Source organism: Cavia porcellus, unplaced genomic scaffold, assembly GCF_034190915.1.
Source record: "Cavia porcellus strain 051 isolate PalLab524CR breed Dunkin Hartley unplaced genomic scaffold, mCavPor4.1 scaffold_25, whole genome shotgun sequence".
Lineage (NCBI taxonomy): Eukaryota > Metazoa > Chordata > Mammalia > Rodentia > Caviidae > Cavia > Cavia porcellus.
In genome coordinates this window covers 28,554,205-28,565,481 of record NW_026947508.1, presented here as the reverse complement: position 1 = coordinate 28,565,481, position 11,277 = coordinate 28,554,205, and the positions used below count along the sequence as shown (strand labels likewise).

General features: G+C 48.0%; 1 protein-coding gene across 3 annotated transcripts in view; it reads left to right on the top strand.

Moving 5' to 3' along the window:
* The first annotated feature begins 478 nt into the window (after positions 1 to 478).
* The window catches only part of Stk40 (serine/threonine kinase 40), a 38,336-nt gene continuing 27,537 nt past the window's right edge, over positions 479 to 11,277 (top strand). The window contains exon 1 of one of the 3 annotated variants that reach the window (XM_003471293.5): positions 479 to 682. The gene's annotated coding sequence lies outside the window, so the exon portion shown is untranslated. Of the gene's footprint in view, positions 683 to 886; positions 910 to 11,277 lie in introns of those variants that run through there. The other 2 variants (XM_063236085.1, XM_063236086.1) reach the window with 2 other exon arrangements.

Sequence of the window (11,277 nt, the reverse complement as noted above, 5' to 3'; positions counted from 1 at the left end):
TCCTAAAGGGCCTAGAGAGGGCAATGAATTATGAGCATTACGACAGGAGTTCCTGTCTTTTATTGAGCCTAACAGCACAGTTCTGGACTCCAAGAAATAGACATCAAGGAAGTATTGCTTTTCTTATAAATGTAAACGACAGTTGGCTGGTTTCCAGCGGCTGTAAGGGTCAACCCCAAGAGGGCGGGTTGTACTGCCCACGAGGTTCTAGGGCGTCAAGGTGGGGCGGTGCCTCCCTCCCAGCCTCCTGGCAGACATCGATGAACGGTAAATACCGCCCCCATACGTCTCCATCTCCAATAGTTTTATAGTTTACATCCAAGGACCCAGTTTAATCCAATCATAAGTCAGATTCTGGCTTCTTGCCTGAAGGCTTCCGCCCATCGTCAAGATGGCGACCCAATCTGATTGCTAAGGGGCTTCGGAGCATGGGGGGGCGTGTCCGGGGACGGGGCGGTGCTGTAGCCGGGAGGGGGGCAGTGCGTCACTTCCGTTGTCAGGTGGCGGCGCCGCAGCCATGGAGGGAGGCGGCGGCGGTGGCGACTCGGGTGGCTACGCTGGGAGGCTGCGGTAAGCGGCTTGCACGCCCCCGGCCCGGCCCCGGGTCCCCGGGACGGAGCGCCGAGCGGCCCCGGCTCCGGGCTGCGGACTATGGGCGAGCAGCGCTGACCACCCCGGGAAGGTGAGACCGGGGGCTCAGAGCGGGGAGCCGGGAGGGCGTTGCGGTTTGGCGGGGCGGGCCCCAGCGGCCGTGGTGGTGGGACCAGGGTGACAGAAATCACAACAGCGAATGTTCTCTCCTCCGCTGGGGGTCTGCCCTTCGCCGGCGACAGGGCCAATGGGGAGTCTCAGAAGCCGTCACAGCCCTTATTTAGTGGGCATTACCAGCCCTTTCCGGAGCGACTCATAGTAAGTGAAGCAGCCGGCATTTAAATCTAATCAGGTTTTCCCAAAGAGACGCCTCCGGTCTCTCCTTGCTTCTCCCTGATCTCCAGAGGTGACTTGAAAGTTAGAACGAATTCCCAGAGAGTTTTCTCCAGGGTTTCCTCCTGGAACCCTCGCTGGTTGGCACTGGTCCCATGGCTACCAGGGAGTTTCGCGTCCTGGGTGGCGTTCAGGTGAGAGAGCAGCCTGCTTACCAGGTCCGCGTTTGGCCGGTCTTCTCCAAGGGACTACCTTGCTGTGGTCAGGGTTTCACCTGCCATGCCGGATCAGGCCCGCCCATTCCCACGCCACTTGGCCCCACCTTTCAGCCAGTAGATCTGAGCATTTGGACTCGTGGTGTTCTCTGCCCACTCACACTCCCCAGGTTTGTTGCCCTTTTGTTGGCGGAAGGGAGAGATGACAGTCGGCATTCTGTAGCAGGATAGACTTTGATCTGTTTTAAGTCACTGGAGGAAACCAATTGGCTTTGCTTGGTTTTGAGAACCATGGGGAAGAGAGTAGTCATCCTGGGCTGGGCTCCTTTCCCTTTTGGCTGAATTGTTTTGCATGAGATAAGGAAGAGCAGTGTAATTGTAGAGACCAGAGGATCTTTATTGTAAGCTCTCCAGCTCTCCTTCTGACCTTGCCATGCTAGCCCTTTGTAGATTAATCTAGACAGCCTAAAGATAGCCTCATTCATTCATTCATTCATTCATCCCTCAAATAACAGGGTGCTTGTAGAGGCAGGTGCAATACATGGTAGTACAGTATTGAAGAGTAGGTGTTGGAAGCTGGTCCTCGTGGCACATGCCTGTAATCTCAGCACTTGGGAGGCTGAAGCAGGAGGATTGTTGTGCTGGCATGGGCTATATGGAGAGACCCTGTCTGAAAAAAAGAAAGAAAAAGAGTAGGTGTTAGAGCTAGGCTTGCTCAGTTCAGCCACTTTCTAGCTGTGTGACCTTGGGCACTTTGCTTAACTTTCTGTGTCTCATCTACAAAACAGTGATGATAATATAAAGTTAAAAAGCTAGACACGTGTAAATATAGAACTGTCTACTGCATAAGAGTTCAGTAAATGTTAGCCATTCCTACTTCAAAGAGCTCAGTGGTCTGATTAGGGAAGACTGACCTGTAAACAGTTGAAATGTGATCTGAAAAAGCTAGTTAGTAGCAGACTGTAATTTCAGCTACCCATGAGGCTGAGGCAGAAGGATTTCAAATTACAGGTCAGCCTGGACAAATTTAGTAAGACCCTGGCTCAGAATAAAAAGCATTGGAGACTTAGTTGAGTGGTAGACTAATTGGCTAGCATGTGTGAGCCTCAGTCTCCAGTACTATTAAAAATAATGGAGGACAGAACATTGCATGAGGCCAGGAGAGGAAGCTGCTAGCTTATCTAGGAACGTGAAAGGTACATTAGGAAATCTTGGCATAAAGGAGGCTGGAGCCAAGTCTTGAAGGAGAGAAGAGGGAGGCTTAGCTAAGTGAGAAAGAAGAGGAATGTGTTCTATTGAAAGAAAGATTCATAGTTTATTTCAGAAACCTCAGACTGTTGTTCACTACAATATAGAAGTTGACCTGGTGCAAGATGAAGCAATAAAAGTTGACTAAGGAATGTCAGTTAATGACTTGGGACTTCATGCCCAGGGCACTGGGGAGACCATGAACAGAGGACTGATTTGAATGAGGCTGTCTTGTAGACAGATCTCCTTGGAATCCTAGTACAAGAGGGAAGCAAGAGGAAAGAAGGACCTCTGTGGAGATCACTGCAGGCCTCTGAATGAGGAGAGCTGGTACTGGGGTAGTGTGGTAGATCCACCCTGAGAAAGCACTGCGTGATCTGGGCTTTTCTGCTTGGCAAAGAAATGCCAGGGACATGGACCTTTTTCCTTCTGGGATTGCAGTTATATAAGCTGCCACCCAACTGAGGTGGGGCTGCCATCTCAGAAATCCAGTTGTAACGGATGTTGCATTTGCTTATTTGTGCCTTTAATTTGATTTTTTTAGACATGTTACTAGGGTGTAATAGCTAAGAGCTATTTGTGCCACCTGACAGATGTGGGTTCTAATCCTGGCTTTACTGATCACTTACCTTATTCTCTCCATGCAGCTTTCTCATCTGTAAAATGGGGATAATAAGAGTAGCTCCCTAGTGGGTCAATTGTGAGGATGAAGCGAGATATTGCGGGTTGAGTATTTAGCACTCACGAAGGAGTGAAAGTGGTGTTGGCTTCTATTACAGCCTGCAGGAAAGAATTTCGAGGAATTAGTTGAAACAATTCATAGCAACTAGACCTGTGTCTTGTTGAGCTGTCAAAACTGTCTTGGGGGATCACAGGATCACAGAATTTTATTGTATTCTTTTCAAAAAGGAAATCTGTGGAGAGTTTACCCAGCAGGTATAGGAGCAATGCAGATGATTCAGTGTGGATCTCTAAAGCAACCCTTTTCCAAACAGAAGTAAGACTGCAACAGGGGGGAAAAATAGTATTTTAATGTACACATGGGAGAAAATGTAGAGCTCTTTGTGTGAGTCGCTACAAGTGACCTAGTCTGATGCCTAAATTAGCACCATCCGGAGGCATTATGAACACTGATGTATGTGGTGGCTCAAAATGCAGAAGCCCAAGTGCATACATGTTTCTTCCTAGTGCAGCTGACAGGTGCTGGGTACTGGGGAAAGGAGAAGACGAGAGGCAAATCCTGCCCTGGAGGAGGTTGTGGCTCAGCAGGAACAGGGTAGGCATATAACCATGGACATGTGCACAGAGCTTGATGAGCCTCTCCCACAAGGCTGTGCAGCACTTGGTGGGCACCTAGCAAGTGGAAGGAGTGATTCACTTTGAGGATGAGGAGGACTTTGAAGAAGAGTCCTTGAAATTTGAACTCGATCTTGAGTAAATAGAGTTTTCTGGGGGTCTACAGAACAGGCAGGGGAACCAGTGTGGCACAGGTGTCATTGTGTGTTGGTGTGTGTGGCACTTTAGGAACCCCAAAGGGTTTCAGCACAAGGTGTGAAAGTCATGCTAGAAAGGTGGGCATGCACCATGCCAAGATGCTTGGACTTTGCATTCTGTGGGTGATTAGCATCTTAAGCAGAAGAAACAGCATCAGACCTGCGTCTTGCAGAGTGCTCTGGCTGCCATGGAGGAAGGACTGGGGAGAGAGTGAGTGTGGGGTCCCTGTAGGAGGCTGTTGCAGTAATCATACACAGTGAGAGCAAGTAAGACTTGAATCAGGACAGAGGTGGTGGCAGTGGGGAAGAAGGGTCAAGATCAGAGGTGCTCATGAGAGGAAATCAACTGGACTCTGGTTGTGGTTTTTTGTTTGTTTGTTGAGACAGGGTTTGGCTATGTAGTTCTGGCTGCTTTTTAGCTACATAGTCCAGGCTGGCCTTGAACTTGCAGCAGCCCGAGTACTGGGACCACAGACAGAGTGCCATACTGTCTTGAGAGTGTTTGGAAGTGAAGATTGAGAGAAAATAAACTGGCAGATCCATGGTCCTTGGCTTGGGTGACAGAGTGAATGATGGTGCAGAGATAAGGTGGCTCAGGAAGAAGATATAGCCAGTGGAATCTGACAGGTTATTCAGTTAGGCTGAGCACACCCTCAAGGGAAAGGATCAATTGCAAAATCCTGTGGAATTCTGTCCTGCTTTGGGGCAAGACTCCCTCAAGTGTTGTGTGGGTCAGCTCCCTGGAGAAGGCAGCTTCCCTTCCTTTACCTTTCTTCTCCCCAGGTATGCTGAGAGGGGTGAACTGCCTCAAGGGGCAGAAATTCCAGTGTAGCCCTTGTCTCTGAGACAGCCACTCTGATGTAGCAACCCACAGCCCATGGGGTCTGAACAGCTGTAGACCCTGAGGGCAGCAGCACCTTTATCAGCACCTCCTAGCACAGATCTAGGAAGAGACCTTCAGGTTGGATTTACTGCCTGATGCTGGGTCAGCAGCTTCAATCCTGCTTGTTAGGAAGGAGGGGCATCTGCAGAGGCCATCTGGACTCAGAACCCTCAGGGAAGTGAGAGGAAGCTACCCTAGTGCTTTTGCCACTCAGGGAGCTAGGAGCTCTCCCTGAAACAAAGTAGGCCACAGAGAAGAGTGTGTTGATGAACATGGCTTCAAACATACCCTTTAGAATGTGGGAGATTGTCACAGGATTTGTCCTTGGGCTATAAGATAGAAGGGAAAGTGACCTGAATCAAGAGCATTTTTTCCTCCTCCACCTGCTCTGGTGGCTCACACTGGCCTTGAAGGTGGCCCTAGGCCCACAGCTGCTCCCGCATATCCTCCCAGGCTCTGTAGTCAGGAGCCAAGAGGGGAAGGGCCAGGGATACAGCTCAGTGGCACAGCACCTTCCTGGCAAGTGCAAGGTCGTGAGTTTGATTTCCAGTACAAATGCCAACAGGGGCAAGGCTGGTATCGCTTGTTTTGGTTACTTACTGTTTTAGAGGTGATTCTATTTTGGCACATGGCAAATGCCTGTCTGGGTCAGTTTGGCTGCATTTGGTCCCTTCTTCAGTGTAATTTATTCGAAAAGCTGTCTGCTGGTGATAAACACAGGTTATTTTCTGTCTTTTGCTCCTGAAAGCTGGAGTGATTTTGTACCTATGATTTTGCCCAACTTAGGCATCTACAGGATAAATTCCCAGAAGTGTTACTGCCTCAAAGAGTGTCTCTTTTGGGCTGAGGATTTAGCTCAGTGGCACAAGTGCTTGCCTGGCAAGTGCAAGGTCATGCGTTCGATCCCCAGTACCAAAAAAAGGTCTCTTTTTAAAAAGAATTTCTGGGCTCTCCTTTAATAAACTGGAGCAACCTTACACCCGCCACCTTCAAGCACATCTACTTCTGGGTGGAGTAAATAGCACCAGTGCAGTGACAGTCATTCTCTCTCAGCTGTGACATCTGTCTGGGTGTGAGTTCTGGCTCCCCAGGGGCCAGCTGTCTCTAGGCTTGTTGATTTCAAAGAAACCAATCATGAGGAAGCACCAGAGGAGGCAAAACCATGAAGGCTTCTATCATGTGGAATGAAGCTGTCCCCGTCTAAAAGTGTTTACAGACCACCATCTACCTGGCAAGAAAAATAGGGGATCTTCTGCCTTTAGGACATCTGTGGCCCAGGGAAGGGAGAGAGAAAAGGTTGTGGTCATTGGATTGGGAATCAGCAGGAGGACTGACCTGCCTGCCATTTGTCTCTGAGTTTGGGACAGAACTGCTGTGAAATGTGTTAAGGGGACTGCAGCGCTTGAAGCTTAGTTCATCCACTTGGGAAACTTTGGAACTAGTATAATCTGACATTCTGTATGGTCTTTGGACCCTCATCTCGCAGTCTACCAGCTCTGGAGAGCAAGAATTACTTTTACAGTAAGTACAGCATTTCTGGCATTACCAGGTTTTGGGGGTGAGAAGCATAGTATGTTGTCTTCTGACTGTTCTGACGTGTTTCCTCCTAAAGAAACAGGAAGAAAACAGCAAAAAAGAAGGATCCCCACCACCATCCAGTCCTTTTTTAGTGCTCTTCAGGATGGTATTGGTTTTTCTCTGCTTTCTAGCCAGGCTCACAGTGGTTAAGGGGCTGCCCACCATTACACAGCCAGTGAGGACAGAGCTGGGACTTCCAGCCCACATTTGTGGAACCCTAGAACCCGTGCAATCCCCTTCCTCAGTCCTGGCCAGGCTCTGGCCCCATGTATCCCAGTCTACATAGCATTTTGGATTTAAAACCACAGAGCAGGAAGAGACCTTGATAAACCTCACTCAGTTCCTTCTTTGTCAAAAGAATGGAATTACCACTACTTGGAGACAAGTTCTTTCCCCTCCTGCCATGTAAGAGAAGGTACCTTTAAATCACATTACCTACCAATTAAGGGCCAAGGCTCAAGTCACACCTGGCTTCAGAACACAGCTCTGACACTTATTGCCTGAGTGACCTTAAACAAATCATTCTAACTACAGTTTCCTCTTCTGCAACATAGGCATAACATATTTTAACCTACACTAGTAACTACTACTTTAAACACCAGGTATTGTTTGTTTAGACTTGCGCATGATGTCTAGAGACCCCAAACCCAGCTCTTGTGCTCTTGTGAGGCCCCTGTGACGTCTTTGCTAGCAGGTCTACGAGTGTCCCCAAAGCCTTCTCCTGAGCCAGCTTTCAGACCTTATGCATGCTAATAAACAAGCAGGAAAATCCTTTAGATATGCCAGGAAGCTGCCTGGAGGAGCAAAAGCTTACTAAGAGTGTTGACCATGGCTCCTCCCCCGACAGTGCCCTCATACACTGGCACACTGGCACACAGGCTCACATGGCTGGAGCACTTGACTTACACCTGCTCCTGTGTCATGCCCTCCAAAGTCTGTCTTCTCTGAGGCTCAGCCTCCCTTGATTACACTGTGCTTAACTATTTTGGGGGTTTCATAAAATCTCTAGATTTTCAAAAAGTATTAGTATAGCTATGGTACAGTAGTCAAATAGTATAGAATGTACAATAAAACTCTCCTTTTTCTTCTTGGGTCCTTGGTTCTGTTTTCTGGAGGTATCCACTGTTGAAAAAAATTTTTTTGTTTCATTTTGTATGGGGAATTGAATTCAAGACCTTGCACTTGCCAGGCAGGTGCTGTGCCATTGAGCTATATCCCTAGTCCTATTGAATTTCTTCTACAGATTGCCTATGCATATTTTTAAAAAATGTATAGTCTTTTTTAAGTCAAAATAGGATCATATTATATATATAGTGCTGTAGTTTGATTTTCTTGGATAACATAGACATCTTTCTCAGCATGTTTGGGTCTAGTCTAAAAAACTGCATAGTATTACAGGAGACAGAACATAATTAGTTAACCAGTCCTTCTCCAGTGGACATTTAAATTGTTTCCTTTTCTGGGGTGTGTGGGTGTTTTGATTTTTGTGGTTTCATTTTTTGCTGCTATGCATGGTTCCACAGGACCCTTGTTGAACCCATTTCTTTTTGTGAATTTATTTGAATATCTCGGAGGGTAAATCCCCAGAACTAGATTGTTGGACTGGAGACGTGCATGTTTCCTTTTCATTGCTGGTGGTGGTTTCACGCTTTTTTTCTGCAGAGTTTCTGGGCCCATGGAGGGTCTGTGGTGGAGAGGCTCCCTCTGGAAATGTATACTTGAGCAGATGTGTAATGAATATGCTCTCACGGTGCATGGACTGAGCCTCTAGATTCCTAGCCCTCAACGCTGGCCCTCAGGCCTCTCAGTGGCTCAGAGCAAGGGGACCTTCATGTGGGCCCACCCAGCTGGATGAACTGGATGGCAGGTTGAGAGGCCCTCCACCTGCCTGCCATTTATCTTTGCAATTATCCCAGGCAGCCTCTTGCCCTTCTGAACGGCCACAGCCAGAAGCATTCCGTAAAACTTCACAAAGTGAACTGTATTGTTCACTGTCAAAATTATGAAATTTAATTTAAGTTTTTATAGAGGCAGTTAAGGAAAAGCCCTTTGTTGGTCTTGTTCCAAATTGCTTTTCTCACAGGATGCCTGTAGTAATTTTTTTATTGAAGACAGTAGAGAGTTGTGTGCACCTGGACCCAGTATGGGCTTTCCTGTGTCACTGTAGAAATCTGAAATAGAATGAAACATAACATTTATCCAGTGCCTCCTGCATGCTGGCTTCCACAGTCCTCAGTGGAATCCTCCTCAGTGGCAGTGCTGTCCTTCTTTTTTTTTTTTTTTTTTATTTTTATCGGTACCAGGGATCGAACTTACGACCGCCTGCTTGCAAGGTAGGTGCTTATGTCGCTGAGCTAAATCCCCAGCCAGTGCTGTCCTTCTTTAGCTGAAAAGGCTGTGAACATGTACCCAGGTCACGCAGTTAGACAGAAGGTAGCTCTCACATTTAACCAGTCCTCTTTCAGTCTGTCACTGCTTTTTCCTTGCCTGATTCAGGCTACCATGGATAGCAAGACTTAACTCCACATGGGACTCCATGGCAGGCCTCGTTCCCAGGCTGAGTCACCACACAAAGCAATAACTGATGTTTTGAACAGAATGGCCCCTGAGTCACATGCTCATGCCAGGATTTCCCTTGTTGCAATCTTCTCTTCAAGCCCAAGTGAGCTGGAGCAGGCTGGCATGATGGGGGAGAGCTGTCAGTAACTCTTTCTGCCATCCCTGCACATGACAGAAGGTTCTCTGAGAGTCAAGTGTCACCACAAATGTCTTCCAAGCAAGTGTGTTTGGCTGCTTCTCTAGATTGCATCTTTTTTTTTAATCGGTACCGGGCATCAAACTCACTACTACCTGCTTGCAAGGTGTGTGCTTATGCCGCTGAACTAAATCCCCAGCCTCTAGATTGCATCTTTGGACAGAGGATACCAGGCCAGCGCAGCCCAAGAAAGAGCTATCAAGTCTGTCCCTTCCTTCTGTGACACCCACGCCCTGTGACAGATTATTTGTTGTCACATCAGCTGTTTCCGGAGACAGGGGGTGCTGAGCTTGTGGCAGGGTTGGCAGTGCTGCCCTGGATCCTGTTCTCAGAAGTCCATGGAATGCTTGCTGGTGCAGCTTTTTGCCCCAGGAGCAACCAGACTGCTTTACCATTCACAGGACCTGGGTGTCTCACTCCACTGATCGATTTACCAGAGGAACCTACATAGAGTTTCTGTCCGTTTCCATCTGTGAGGCCCCGAGGCTTTCTTCCAAAACTGCTCTTGGACACATGTCGTGTTCTACTCCTATCAAAGAGGCCACAGTGGAGCCCAGTGAGGACTTTAGCGCAGTGAAGAGGGACATCAGTGACTACACAGTCCCCTGGTGTGGGGCTAATCATGAATCCTGTCTCCTAGTGCTGGATCTTTGAACTGCAGGCATTTGGGCCACTTCTGGGCCCCAGCCCTCTGCTTAGCATGCAGGAATCCTGCTGAGGAAAGGCAGTAGCAGAGGATGGTCTGGTGCGGATGTGCTGGGGAGCAGCCTGGGCATAAGGCCCTCTTTCTGAGCACCCCTCCCACTTCCCACTGGCTGAGTCACTTCCTTTCTGGCTGCTGCAGGTATTCTCCCACAGGCCAGAGCTAGGCAGCTTTGGGGGGTGGGGCTACCCTGTATACAAAGAGACTCCAGTTAGAAGCAGTCTTGTTCGCCCCAAACTCCTGAGGCAGTGAAACACAATGTTTAAAGAATGATGTGATGTTATTGTTATTATTATATATTCTTGACAAATTGGGGCTATGCATGTCCTGCATTTTAAAAATAAACAAAATCATCATTCTTTAGGAACCATGAACATGACAGCACATACATGAATCTGCGTCAACTGGGAGTACTGGCTTAAGTCAAAGGATTACTGCTCCTTGTGTGTCTCTCTGCCGCTCTGTCCCCCAGCATCCATCCCGATCACAAAGCAGATGACTTGCAGGGGCTCCTTCAGGCTCCCAGGGGTAGGTTTGGGCCTCCTTCAGCAGTGGCCCTCATTCAGACTGAGTGGGAGAACCTCTGAAACAGCTTTGTTCTAGCCAAACTAGCAGTAGAAAAGAAGGGACCTCAGGGATCCTCCTGTCTTCAGGCTTTGGTTTCTCAGTAGTAAAGAGGGAGGACAAAGGGCTGAGAATGTAGCTCAAAGGTACAGCAAGCACATGCCTAGCTTGTGTGCAGCCTTTGGTTCTATCCCCAGCACTATCCGTGGACAAAAGAGAGAAAGTTTAAAAAAAAAAAGAGAGAGAGAGAGAAAGTTGTGAGGATTAGAGATTTAAGAAACCCCAGGAATGGTTCCTGGTAGTTAGGAAGTGCTTATCAAATGAAAGTTTAAAAGGTTATGTGCTTGCGTGGTGCAGCGGCACAAGCATGAAATCCCAGCTACTCAGAAGGTGGAGGCAAGAGGATGGAAAGTTCAAGGCCATCAAGACCCTGTCTTATGGGGCTGGGGATTGAGCTGAGCAGCATAAGTGCTTGCCTGGCAAGCTCAAGGTCATGAGTTCGATCCCCAGTACCAAAAGAAAAAGAAAAAAAGACCCTGTCTTAAAGGATACATGGCTGAAAAGATTTGGTCACCTCTGCACAGAACAGGGAACCCTCACTTCTTGTTCAGCAAAGACTTCAGAATACCATCAGCTATGGAATCACATCTGATCCTTCAGCTGTCCTTTGAATGAAGGAGCTAGTATTGCTATCTGTCCCTGTTTTTTTTGTTGTTGCTGTTGTTTGTTTGTTTATATGTCCCTGCTTTTTACAGATGAGGAAACTGAGGCCTACAAAAGGTGACTGAGTCCCAAAGGAGTGATGGGAGCTGAGACTCAAACCTGCTTCACATGACCCTAAATTGATCTCTTTTCCAGCTGGCAGCAGGCTAGCCGGTCCCTGGTTTAAAATGCTTGATTTTGTGGCCTACTGA